Source organism: Lathyrus oleraceus, chromosome 7 (genome assembly GCF_024323335.1).
Source record: "Lathyrus oleraceus cultivar Zhongwan6 chromosome 7, CAAS_Psat_ZW6_1.0, whole genome shotgun sequence".
NCBI classification, from domain to species: domain Eukaryota; kingdom Viridiplantae; phylum Streptophyta; class Magnoliopsida; order Fabales; family Fabaceae; genus Lathyrus; species Lathyrus oleraceus.
In genome coordinates, this window is record NC_066585.1 from 241,612,539 (window position 1) to 241,626,997 (window position 14,459).

Consider the following 14,459-nt stretch of genomic DNA (forward strand, 5'->3'; position numbering starts at 1 on the left):
CCGAATACTAGAGTATCAACAAAAGTACGATATTCCCGATATCTTCTTTCCTACTAAACCAGAAGAAAAACCAACCATGGCTGAAGAAGGACCACATAATCGTCCTCTTAAATTCTACGTTACCCCGTCCCAACAAGATCCTCACAACAGCATTGATGCCCCCGCTATCAATCGAAATGATTTCGAGCTGAAACCCTCACTATTATCAGTCGTCCAACAACATCAATTTGCCGGAAATCCTATGAACGACCCTAATGAACACCTGACCAAGTTTGTGCAGTATGCAGACACTGTAAAGGCGAATGGTGTATCTCAAGATGCGATAAGACTGCGCCTCTTTCCTTTCTCACTAAGAGACAGAGCTTGGGCTTGGTTGCAATCCTTGCCCTCCAACTCCGTTACAACATGGGAAGAACTAAAGAACGTTTTCTTATCCCGATATTTTTCGCCGAGAAAAACTGCTATGCTGAGAGCTCAAATCAACGGATTACGACAAAAAGATATAGAATCTCTCTACGAAGCGTGGGAGAGATACAAAGACATGATGAGGATATGTCCACATCACGGTCTTGAAGACTGGGTGATCATTCACACATTTTACAATGGGCTTCTGTATAACACAAGACTGACAGTAGACGCTGTCGCGGGCGGTGCACTTATGGACAAGCCATACAACGAAGCCTATCAACTCATTGGAAATATGGCCCAAAACCATTTCCAATGGGGAGGTGAAAGAACTCCAGTAGAAAAGTCCCAAACAAAGAGTGGAATGTACGAAATCAGTAGCCTTGACCATGTTCATGCCAAGGTAGATGCCCTTGTTCAAAAGTTAGATAACTTGACCATACCACCCACAGCCACCGTGGTTGCTGTAACTCCAAACTGTGAGTTATGTGGAAACCCTGGACACACTGCACAAGAATGTCAAATATTAGGAGGAGTCCCAACCGATCAAGTAAATTACGCACAAGGAAATCCCTATTCGAATACCTACAACCCAGGCTGGAAAAACCATCCTAATTTTTCGTATAAGAATAACAACGCCCTGTATGCACCTGGCCAAGCACCAGCTGTTCCGCCTGGATATCAAAAGCCAGCTAATAATGCTCCTAACATGCCTAGGAAGTCAAATCTCGAATTAATGATGGAAAGCTTCATAGCTACCCAAGCTCAGATAAACAAAGACTTCTTGAACCAAAACATACACACTAGCGGGCAACTTAAACAACTAGTGAGCAAAGTAGACGCCTTAGCCACCCACAATAAAATGCTTGAAACACAGATTTCACAAGTGGCTCAACATCAAGCATATACAGCCGCTCCCGTTGGAACATTTCCTGGACAGCCGCAACCTAATCCAAAAGGACATGCAAATGTCGTTATACTGAGGAGTGGAAAAGAAATAGACGGACCCGTAGATCCAAGACTCCAAAACCCTGCCATGTACAAAAAACCAGACAAAACCACAACTGGGCAGGTAAGTGAACCAAAGGAAATAGAAGATAATACCCAAGAGGCCGAAGAGAAAGAAAAACCTTATGTGCCTCCACCTCCTTATAAACCACCCATTTTGTATCCTCAAAGACTCACAAGTTCTAAAACTGCGACTCAATTTAGGAAATTTGTTGAACTTCTGAAGCAACTAAACATTACAATTCCCTTTACAGAAGCCATCACACAAATGCCCTCATATGCCAAATTTCTTAAGGAGATCCTATCCAATAAGACAAAAATCGGGGATAACGAAACAGTTACACTTACTACAGAGTGTAGCGCAATAATCCAAAATAACATGCCTCCCAAACTAAAAGACCCAGGTAGTTTTTCCATACCCTGCATCATTGGAAAATTCGTCATAGACAAAGCTCTATGTGACCTAGGAGCCAGCATTAGTGTAATGCCCTTAACCATCTGTAAAAGGCTCAGTATGGGAGAATTAAGACCAACCAAGATGTCTGTTCAATTAGCTGACCGCTCAATCAAATATCCTGTCGGTATACTAGAGAATGTTCCCGTATGTGTAGGACAATTTTACATTCCTACAGACTTCATAATCATGGACATTAAAGAAGATGCCAATACACCTATTATATTAGGAAGGCCATTCTTGGCTACCGCCGGAGCTATGATAGACGTAAAGAGAGGTAAGCTGACATTTGAAGTTGGAGAGGAAAAGGTTGAATTCATCTTAACACAATTCTTACAAGCGCCAGCCATAGACGATACCTGTTATCTACTTGATGTCATAGACGAGTGCGTAAGAGAGATGGAGATACAAGGAACCACATACTCTGATATAATGAAAATCCAAATCCCTCCAATCTTTGAAGACGATAATTGGCATGAATCATACCAAAACGAAAGTCTAAGCGAATGCTTAGCACTTACACCCAACCACATGCCATGCCCAAAGAAACCTGACTTGGAATTAAAAGCACTACCAAAGAACCTAAGATACGAATTCCTAGACACTGAACTGAAAAGACCAGTAATAGTCAATGTTGACTTGGGACAGATGGAAACTGAAAAGTTACTAGATGTCTTAAGAAAATATCCAACTGCGTTAGGATACAACATCGCTGACCTAAAAGGAATAAGTCCTTCTATCTGTATGCATCGCATTATGCTGGAGGAAGATTGTAAAACCTCTAGAGAACACCAGAGAAGGATCAACCCAATCCTAAGTACGGTATTCAAGGATGAAGTAAAGAAACTACTAGATGCTGGAATCATATACCCGATCTCCGATAGTCAATTGGTTAGCCCCGTTCATGTAGTACCCAAGAAAGGGGGTGTTACAGTCGTTAAGAATGATAAGGGTGAATCCATAGCACAAAGAGTTGTGATCGGAAGTAGAATGTGCATCGACTATAGAAAACTAACCAAAGCCACTCAGATCATTTTCCTCTACACTTCATTGACCAAATGCTTGAACGATTGGCTAAGCATTCCCACTTCTGCTATCTAGACGGTTATTCAGGATTCTTTCAAATTCCAATCCGTCCTGACGACCAAGAAAAGACAACCTTCACATGCCCTTATGGTACATTCGCTTATCGATGAATGTCATTTGGATTATGCAACGCTCCCGCAACATTTCAAAGATGCATGATGGCAATCTTCGTTGATTTTATAGACGACATCATGGAAGTCTTTATGGACGACTTTTCTGTTTGTGGGCAGAGTTTTGAAGGATGTCTATCAAACCTTGAAATGGTACTCGAAAGATGTGTAAAGGTAAATCTCGTTTTGAACTGGGAGAAATGCCATTTCATGGTCCAACAAGGAATCGTGTTAGGTCACGTGGTATCTGATAGAGGAATTGAAGTAGACAAAGCTAAGATCAAAATCATAGAGAACCTTCAACCCCCTAAAACCATACGAGAAATACGAAGCTTTTTAGGACACGCCGGTTTCTACTGACGTTTTATCAAAGATTTCTCGAAAATTGCCAAGCCACTTATGGGTTTATTAATGAAAGACGTTGATTTTATCTTTGATGAAAAATGTTTAACAGCGTTCAACCAATTGAAAACATCTTTAATCACCGTACCCATAATTCAACCACCTGACTGGAGATTACCTTTCGAAATCATGTGTGATGCGAGTGATTACGCCGTAGACGCAGTACTGGGACAAAGAAAGGATAAGAAACTTCATGCAATCTACTACGTAAGTAGAACACTAGATCCATCCCAAATGAACTAAGCCATCACTGAAAAGGAACTTTTAGCCATCGTGTTCGCCTTGGACAAGTTCCGTTCCTACCTAGTAGGAGCGAAAATTATTATCTATACTGACCACGCCGCTATTAGATATTTGTTAAGTAAGAAGGATGCCAAACCAAGACTTTTAAGATGGATCCTACTCTTACAAGAATTTGACTTAGAGATAAAAGATAAGAAAGGTACTCAAAACGTAGTAGCGGACCACTTATCACGAATTGAAGGGAATAAGCCTGAACAAATTCCAATCAATGACGATTTCCCTTACGAATGACTCATAGCCCAAATGGAAAGTGACATGTCTGAATTAACAATAAATGATACCGAAATAGAAGAATCCGTGGAAGAAATTCATGTGAATGTAACTCTGCCATGGTATGTTGATTTTGTCAACTACCTAGCTGTTGGAGTACTTCCACCGGACCTATCTTACCAACAAAAGAAGAAATTCTTCCATGACCTAAAACAATACTACTGGAATGAACCTCTGCTTTTCAAAAGAGGTACCGACAGTATTTTCCGTCGATGTGTTCCTAAGGATGAAATAGATGACATAATCTCCCATTGCCATTTCGCTCCCTATGGTGGGCACGCAAGTACCTCAAAGACATGTACTAAGATCCTATAATCGGGCCTCTTCTGGCCCACTCTATGGAAAGATGTCCATAATGCGGTCATGAAATGCGACCGGTGGCAACGCACTGGTAACATTTCAAGACGCGATGAAATGCCACAAACAGGAATCTTAGAAGTGGAAGTCTTCGATGTATGGGGGATTGACTTCATGGGACCATTCCCATCTTCTTTTGGTAATAAGTACATACTCGTTGTTATCGATTATGTTTCAAAATGGATCGAGGTTGTATCCTCTCTGATAAATGACACACGAGTCGTGATTAAGTTGTTCAAGAACATCATCTTTCCTAGATTCGGTGTGCCAAAACTAGTAATTAGTGACGGTGGCTCCCATTTCATATCAAATATCTTTGGAAAACTTCTTCTGAAGTATGGAGTCCGATATCGTGTAGCAACACCTTATCACCCACAAACTAATGGGCAAGTCGAAGTCTCAAATCGAGAGATCAAACAAATTCTAGAAAAAACTGTCGGAATATCCAGAAAAGACTGATCATCTAAACTTAACGAAGCTCTGTGGGCCTATAGGACAGCCTACAAAACCCCAATAGGGACCATACCCTTTAAACTAGTCTACGGTAAATCATGTCATCTCCTTGTGGAATTAGAACACAAAGCTTATTGGGAAATTAAGACCCTAAATATAAACTATACTTCCGCAGGTGAGAAATGAATTCTGGACATTCACGAATTGGAAGAACTTCGACTAGACGCCTATGAGAATGTCAGGATATACAAAGAGCGAACCAAAAGATAGCACAACAAACGTATATCTAGGAAAGAGTTTAATTTCGGTGACATAGTACTACTATTTAATTCGAGACTTAAACTTTTCCCGGGAAAACTTAAATCTAGGTGGTCAGGCCCTTTCGAAATCACTAAAGTCCTCAAAAGTGGTGCGATAGAAATCAAAGGTCGAAACAGTGAGCCATTTATGGTAAACGGGCAGCGATTAAAACATTATCATAATATTGAAAATAGAGACTATTCAAATAGTCTAAGACTTATAGAGCTGCCCGCTCAACCACAAAACTAGTACATCGCAACGTTACTGTCGAACTTACGACATTAAACAAAGTGCTTAGTGGGAGACAACCCGTCTTTTCTTTTATTTGTTATCTTTGTTACACAGTATTTTCCTTCTTTGATTTTCTTCTTTATTTTTTGCTCCCCTTTCCTTGATTCTATGCAGTAATACTTGTTGCTTCTAGTTACTAACTTAGAAACATTGAATACTGATTAACAGGCGAATTTATAACTAGTTAGTTACTAACTTTCATCATGCAACCAGTAGACACAGTTTTCAGAGGCAGAGTTCAGAGAAGGCGTTATGATTATCTAGCTCGGAAGGATATGGCTTTGTCCATATATTATGATGGACCTACCATGGATAGGTTAGGTATCCGAGATAGCATCTTGTTTATGTTTAATCAGTTAGGATGGGAGAATGTTGCCATTAAGAGAAGGTTTATCACTTACCGTGAACTTACCCTAGAATTCCTTAGCTCCCTAGTATACAACCCCGAGCATGGTTACGGACTTAACAAAGGGTTGATTTCCTTTAGGCTATTTAGCATGGACTTCACCTATAACCGTAGAGACCTTGCTGACCTCCTAGGATTCCCTAGTGGCCCTTTTATTTTCACTACCCTCTAGGAGGAACTAATCGATGACATCGATCTAGATTACTTTTGGGGTAGTTTAACTGGAGACTACCATCCTAACCCAAATGAGATGCACTCCCAAATGATCCATAACCCTGTTATCCGCTACTTCCATAAAATACTAGCCCACACCCTATTTGGTAAGGAAGAGAACAACACCATAGTGTCACGAGATGAACTTTTCATCTTGCTCTGTGTCGATCATGGTCGACATGTCAATGTTGTGACATTTATGATGGAGAGATTCATCTACCTTGCAAAGAACAATCGAACCCCAATCATAATAGGTGGCCTAGTAACCATGATAACTGATGCCATTGGACTTAGACGCCCACTTTACGAGCATGCACCATTTGGACACATCCGACCTATGGACATTGAATTTTGCTTTAACAGTAGAATCATAGGAAACCTTGGGCCGGATACTTTTGATTACCTCATTAACAACGAAGTTGTCCGACTATTTACCCTGCTTAACCATGAGAGAACAAGTGTCCATAACCGCAATAACTGGTTTTATGATTTAGATGAACACCCAATTGATCCACCTTCACCTCCTGAGACACCGCCTATATATGAGTATTTCAATGACCCTATCCATGTTGATGAATCTGACCCTGAAACACCTCCAAACTACTATAACATAGATGAACCGACACTTCGATCCTATGCTGATAACCTTGCCATGCTTCTTACCATCTGAATGATTTCCATGTTGACATCACAATTGTGAAAGAAGAGATAAAGATCATGCGCCTTGATATCTTAGGCCTAATGGATGTAGTCGTCGAGCAGTTTGATCATTTGAACCAGGTTGTAGCTACATTGGGACAGAGCCGTGGCTGATTTCACTTACCACTGATCTCTCCTACTCACACTAAGCAATGAGGAAACTGTTGTGTTTTGTGTGGGGAGGGAGCACATTTTATTGTTTTTTTTTTCTTTTTATCGTTATTTATCTCTTATATTACATTTAATTTTAATCGTTTAATCTAATAACATTTGCTATTTATTTATTTATTTATGCTTCAATTTATTTATGCTTCTATATTTATTTATTTATGCTTTTAAATTCAATTGCTAAGTCATTATATCCTACTGTATTAAAACTGCTGCAACATTTAATGATAAAATCGCAAACAAGCGTGTGACGACCGTCACATATAGTGTGACGCCCTTCTCACAGACGTGACGACCGTCACAGATCTGCCACGCTCATCACGCATGCAGATGACAGTTACGCTTAGTTGACCGTTGGAGACGACCGTTACACCCCTGTGACGACCATCACGAAATCCAGAGAGCACGCCTATAAATACAGGCGCTCTTCCTCATCAATCATCCTACTCACATCACTCTTCTCTCCATTATCCAATTCTTTACCTTTTTTCAAGCGAGAAGCGTGTAACTCACAACATCCATCCTTCCCACCACCACCTATAATTTCATAAACCTTATCAATGGCCCGTCAAGAGAGAGCGGCTCTTAACCTCTCTACCGTCGTTTTCTGAAATGGAGAAGTCGGCGAACGCCAAAGAGACAACTACCTCAAACTCTATCAACGCTCAGTCCAAGCAACGAGGTATGCTGATAACGAATGTCTGACGGAGTTGGGAATTCTGGAAGGCGTGGGTTGGATGTTGACAAACTCCAGTTTGACACAGCTTTGCACCACACCGCAACCAACCTACGAAGCGTTGACCCTGGAATTCCTGAGTTCCTTCTCCTACATTATCCCTCTGGTGCAACTCAGTTTCTCACCGGAGTTGCCACATTCAGAATGTTCGGCACCGAGTATTCTCTAAACCAAACTTAGATAGCTCGAATGCTTGGTTTCCGACATGGAGAAGGAGTTCACTGCTGTATCCCTGACGGATGGTCAGAGATAGCATTTGGAGTATGGCACAGCCTGACCAACATGAATGCTACAAGCTGGGATACGCTCAACGTAACTTACATTCACAACCCAACTATTAGATATTTCCACCGAGTCCTGGGGCACACGGTTTTTGGAAGAGTCAGCAATCACAAGGTAAACTCCAAGGAACTCTTCCTTCTTCACTGTGTGTTCACCCCGGTCGCATTCAATGTCACTCCATTCCTACTAGCCAACATTCAAGCTGCTTGCATGAGAGGCAGCCAGGCATTTTATTTTAGGGGAATCATCACCTCCATAGCACTAGGCCTGAATCTAGGAGATAGGCTCGCCAACATGCCAGCCTTGCCAGCAGAGTTCCTCGACATCGACTACTGCCGTGCTTCGCACCTAATCAAGGCCAGAGACGACGGGAAGTATCATCCTGTGGTTAGAAACAAAATAGTTTGAAGCATCATCATGCCCAACAGGAACCGAACAGATCCGCAGAATATGGCGAATTGGATTTTTGATCTGGATGCCCCTGAGGAAAATGAAGGAGATCCTGATAATAGAGAAGATGAAGTCGAGGAGGAACTCGACCGAGGCATGCCACAGCCACCCCCTGAGTACGCTGCGGAGACATCTTCCCGAAGCCAACGAAGAAACGAGCGAAGACCCTCCACCATGGAAAACATCTACGCTGAGATGTTGCGACACAACCAGGGGATGGAAGAACGCCAAACGGAAATGATGCAAGTAATCCAGCAGATACAGCAGGATCAGCACGACTATGCAAACTAGCACGGCCAGGGAATGGCGGAGCTTTCAGACTAGATGAGTGCCCTGACATATCGCGTAGATGCCATCCAGGAGTACACTTAGCATGTAGGATTGGACCCTACCCAGCGAGGAAGAGGTGAGCGTGCCAGAGCACGAGCCAGAGCCCGCAGAGGCCAACAGCGTGACGACGAGTAGAGATCTTCTTGATTCTTTTCTTTTTCTTTATATTGTCGCATTGAGGACAATGCTTTGTTTAAATATGGGAGGAAATCCCTATCTTTCCTTTACTTGTTTTCATTTTTAGCCAATACAAAAAAAAATTGTTTATTCTTATTAAATCGTTACCATCATTCAATCATTTATACATAATTTGGCATAACAAAAAAATTTCCTTAAGATTTAATGCATACCCTACGAGTATATAGGTTGTCTTACAGAGGTTCTGTTAGGAAACTGAGAAAAATCTAACAAGATTGATACCGTCCCGACACCTTAGATCCCTCACTTCTGCGAGATCAGTTTGAATACCAATTATACCGATACCTTAAGTCTCCATTCTAGATTAACCCCTAGTAGTTTATACTAGCAGTCAGCACCGTCTCAAGCACAAACCACGTGAAGAGCCGATGAATATAAGTGTTTGATGCCTAAGAATTAAAGAAAATCCTTCATACTTTTTGCTATCATGAAATTGATAAAAGAATCATACAAACGGTTGCAAGATATACAAAAGGAAGGAATAGAAATACCCGGCTGGTTGGTTCAAAGGTACCTGGTACTGGACTCGGTAGGGAGAACTACGGTTCGATCCCCCACAACCTTCAAAAAGGGGATATATATAAAGGGGTACCACACTAGTGTACCAGACCCCGTGCTAAGAAAAGGATCAAAGTCACTAACCGGCTACTTCACTAAGTGTGTGCGAAGGCAAAGGGCTTAATGTGATTGCGCTAGAATGAAACCGGGTGAAATAGAAACAAGGGATGCTAGGTTGAGCTATAATAGCATGATTTGAACTGGCTTGTACAAAGGAGAGGTCTACGTTAATGCATTTTGCTTGTGTCGTCACTGTATCTTTAGTGTTTTACTTGAGTATCTGTCATCTTAACAAAGTACCCAACAACCACGTACAAATTGGAAATGTATTCGAGTTTAACTATGGTTTCAAAGTTTCATTTGCTTGAGGACAAGCAAAGATTCAAGTTTAGGGGAGTTTGATAACGCGAAAATACATCATATATTTGCCTTGATTTACACTCAAAGATCATACCGCTTTAGTTCATATTCCGATTATTCCGCAAGTATTCGAGTTATTTTTGCAGGAATTTCAATCTCCATGCATAAATGAGCAAAATGTAGAAAAGGAAGAAAAAGAAGAAGAAACATATGAGAAAGCAGCAGAAAAAGCAGGAAAACCAGAAATACAGAAAATGCTGATGTGACGACCGTCACAAGGAGCATGAGGACCGTCACGCCCAGCCTGTGACGAACGTCACAGGCCCATGACGAGCGTCACACGGCCAAAATATGTGCTTGAAGCAGTCAGCAGAAGAAATCAAAATGTGCCTAAATTTTCTCCAACAGAACCACTTCCCCGTGGATTCCTCACTCAACCAATCACCCTTAATTATCTCAACTGCCAAAGACCTATGAGGGATATAAAAAGGACGAAGGTTGGAAAAAAGAAGACGTCTACATTCTCTCTGCAATTTATTTTTTCTACAGCATTCTAGCTTTTTGAGTATTATTTTCCTTCAGCAACTTTGTTTTCCTTACCGTAATTCAGTTACCATTCCGTTTAGAATTCTCGTTTTTCCCTTTCCTTTCCGTTTTTCAGTTAGCCAAAGTAGTAGTTTCCTACACTGGGGAACTACTACACTTTATTTAATTTAGTAAGCAATTGTATAGAAGAAGCAGAATTCTACCGACCTGTGGAGGATTGCTCAAGTACTCCAAGATTCGACATACTTTGTTAATTCAATTGCCAGGTTTTTATTCAATTATTATTATTATTGCCCCTATTATTATTATAATTATGTTTGTTGCATTGTTAATCGGTTTATGCTCGTCTGTGTTTGCGCTATTTAACATGTCCGGCTAAACTACCGGTATCGGTATGTAACAACTTAATTGAATGGGATTTAGTAATAACCGGTGAAAACTCCTTTTCTCAAACAATCTTTTCGGCTGAGGTTTTTAATTTGAATTTAATTAACTTTGTCACAAAAGTGAGAAGCTATTTAATACGATTTTGCCATGAGAGTGGGAAATTAGCTAAGGTGAGAACCAACAATCGCGAGAGCGTGAGGCTCGAGCTGGATAGTAAAAACTAGGCATTGATTTTAAAAACAGCGAGAGCACTTTAAAAGCAATTAGAACTTATTTATTTTCAAAAAGTATTTTTAACTTCAAATGGGACAGCGATAGCCTACATTCTAACTTAAAGTTATAGGCTGAATCAACAACCACGAGAGTATGAGATAAAGTCTTTTAAATAAGTATTTTCTACTGAAAGATATTTGGTATTTGAACTATACACCGGTGATTTATCGAATCCCTGAAGATTAATGTGTTGCATACTGATTCCTCTTATTAATACTTTCTTAAAACTAAATTTCTCTTAGATTTAATTCTCTGCACCCGAACTTCTATAAATCATTCCCTTAGCTAAACATAGTGACGTTAGTAGCACTAGTTTGACCATCGGTCCCTGTGGGATCGATATCTTTTAAAACTAAAACGACTGGACTGTGCACTTGCAGTCAAGTACCCGATAGACTATATTCTATATATAGTCACGACTCGCATCAGTGATATCAAAAAGGAACTTACGATGTAGCCCTTTCCAAACACGAACAAAGATTCAAACATGACTCAGATAATATTTCTCAATAATATTGATCAAGTTCAACGGTTGGAGACATTAGCTGTGAATCGCGTGAATGGCTAGGTGCAGGGAGTAGAATCATAATAACTTATAGAGATCATCATATCTTGGAAGAGTGATCGTGAAAATAGCAAGTGTACTATTTTTACCGATGTAGTAATGAAAAGGAATTATCCTGAGTATCGATCTCGAGGACTGCGTAGGAACTATCAGTGTTGGTAATGATTCAATTAAACAAAAGAACCTTTGGTTGGTAAGTGAAGAGTAAATTCGCTCTGTAAAATATAAAGGAAAAATAGAGAATTGTTAACGCAGTAAAGTTAAGCATGCTAGGTCCGGGGTGTATGAATTGCTTTGAAATAAACTTAATCCTTATTTCATAACATCGATGCTAGAATGATCCAATATGATTCTCAAGAGTAGTTTCCCCTAATTCCTTAGCCAGAAACCATTAACATTCAATTTTAAATCCCAATTCCTTAGCCATTCAAAAGAATATTAATCCCATGTATGAATATCAAGAATTTCCCATCATCACTATTAGATCCTCATTCCTAAGAGAAATTAGCGATGTTCTTATACACATAGTGATAAAGGGATTTGTCTGACCTCCTTTACCTCCAAATCAATACCTAATTTTCCAATACGGCAAGCATTACACTCGTGTATAACAAATTGGATTCATAAAAACATAAACATTCATAAAATTGTAGGAAAAAGGTTCATTACAAAAGCAATTCAGGGACACCCCCCTAGCATAGGGGGGTTTAGCTCATCATACTATTCAAAGAAGGTACAAATTCAAGATTAGACATTACAAGAGATTAGATAGCTTCGATCTTCAATTGCTTCCGTGCTTGATGATCTTTGTTCTCCAAAAATCTTGATTCTCTCCTTCTCTTTGTTCTGTCCTCCAAAAATCTTCTCTTCTTAGGTCTAAATAGTGCAATACATATTACAGCCAAGCCAAAAAGTCGAAAATGCCCTCCGGGATCACTTCATGAGTGAAAACAAGAAAGCAGAAAATTCAGCGCACCTGCCAACACGGGCCGTGCCAAGCAACACGGTCGGCCGTGTTGGCTCTCTGGTTTTTGTATGGGAAGAAGTTGAGCTTGCAGCACGGGCCTTGTCAGGAGACACGGGCCGTGTTTGGCTCCAGGATTTTATTTTTTTCTTTAACTTTTCTTCCATTGTTGCCTCGGCACTTCCGACTCTTCAACTACTTCTGAAACATGCACAATACCATGGAAACGACATCAAACGCATCTAAAAACTTAAATTAACACCAAAAGCAAAATAAGCATAAAAATACTCAAATATGAAATACTTAAAATTCAAACACTAAAACTCAAAATAAAGTGTTACCACATTGATGAATTTTGGCCGAAAACATGATGAAAATCGAGTACAATGGTGACCAATCACAACCCCAAACTTATCTCATTGCTTGTCCTCAAGTGATGCAAGAGACAACAAACAGAGGTCACCCCAGAATTTCTTTTTTTTTTTACCACTATACGGCCGATGTTATTCGCACCGAGTTTCCTACCTTCATGGTCAAGATTTCGGCCACCCGATCCGAACTATCCGCTACACCTCACAGTCCAGCACCTCTTTACCTGCAAGCTTTTCATACATCTCACACAATCTCTCAGGGTTAGCACTCAAGACTCAGCATATGCAATATCGACTCTTAGTTTTTGAATAAATTCTACTTCTATTGCACAAACATATTTCACACACTTTATGAGGACGTAGGGTTGTAACGGGGCTTAGGACAGGTGGGATAAACAACAAACGGATACACAAGGGTTTTTGGGCTCGGCACTCATGCTATTTTTCTTGTACTTTTGCTTATTTTGATATAAAGGGGTTCGACATCGACTACTTAACTTTACTCAACAGATTGAGTATTGCAAATGTACTCAAGTCGTTTAGTTGGGACAAGTGCGTTTTTATCAGTTCTATTTTTCTTTTCTCTTTCTTTTTTTTTGCGAAGAATTCAAAAACCCTCCAATTTATTTTTCTTTTTCTCTTTTCTTGTAACAATTTTTCGCACGCTTGTCCCTTTTTGTATTAGATTCACCACCCCAAACTTAGAATTCAACACAGTTTCAAAATCCACAACATTCATGCCGAGCAAGGGTAAAAGAGATTATTATATTTTTTTCTTTTTCTGGCCATAGGGTAACATAAGTGGTTTAAAAACAAACAAAATGGTTAAAGGCTCAAAAGGGGTTTGCAACGGATAAAACGTACAAGGGTGGCTGGAAAGGCTTGAGGTTAACAACAAAAATGTGCCTCAGTGTGTGTCTTAATGCAGTGTTATGTCAGTAGAACGTATGCAAAACCAGAGTGATAGAGTCATACCTGGATTAACTCTCATGATGATATCTTAGTATTTGGCTTTTTGTAGTCTCACCGTGTGGGGTAAACTTGCAGGTTCCAAAGCACTCTCTGTGTAATGTAGCTTCTTTTTGGTTCAGGTGTACCATACTTCTATCTCAATCCAGCTTTCATCACACTGCGTCCAACAATAGTTTTTCTTCGGCTGCATAAATTTCCAAGGTGCCTCGGGAGAGTAAGTTCGGGTTGTGTCTTTCATCCACTAAACATCCTTCCATCACGCCTCTGGTTTTTATCCATCAATCTGTAACCTAACACCCAAACAGTTGAAAATAAAAGAAATCAAAGTTAACTTTAAAAAAAATGAAAAACCAAAACGGAAAATAACTAAAACAATGAAAAGAACCCCCCCCACACTTGAACTAAACATTGACCCCAATGTTTAAACCCAAATGCAAGAGGGACTTACAGTGCCTACTGCGGAGGAGGGTGCTGTGAAAATCGCAACATCATCTGTTGCATCATCCTTTGAATATCATCAATGGCAGCCCCTTGACGGAGCT

General features: G+C 40.2%; 1 non-coding gene across 1 annotated transcript; it reads right to left on the minus strand.

The window, feature by feature from the left end:
- Positions 1–463: 463 nt before the first annotated feature.
- On the minus strand, positions 464–570 carry LOC127108875 (small nucleolar RNA R71). Its single transcript, XR_007796377.1, has one exon. It is a non-coding gene; the product is annotated as a small nucleolar RNA R71 (small nucleolar RNA).
- Positions 571–14,459: the final 13,889 nt, after the last annotated feature.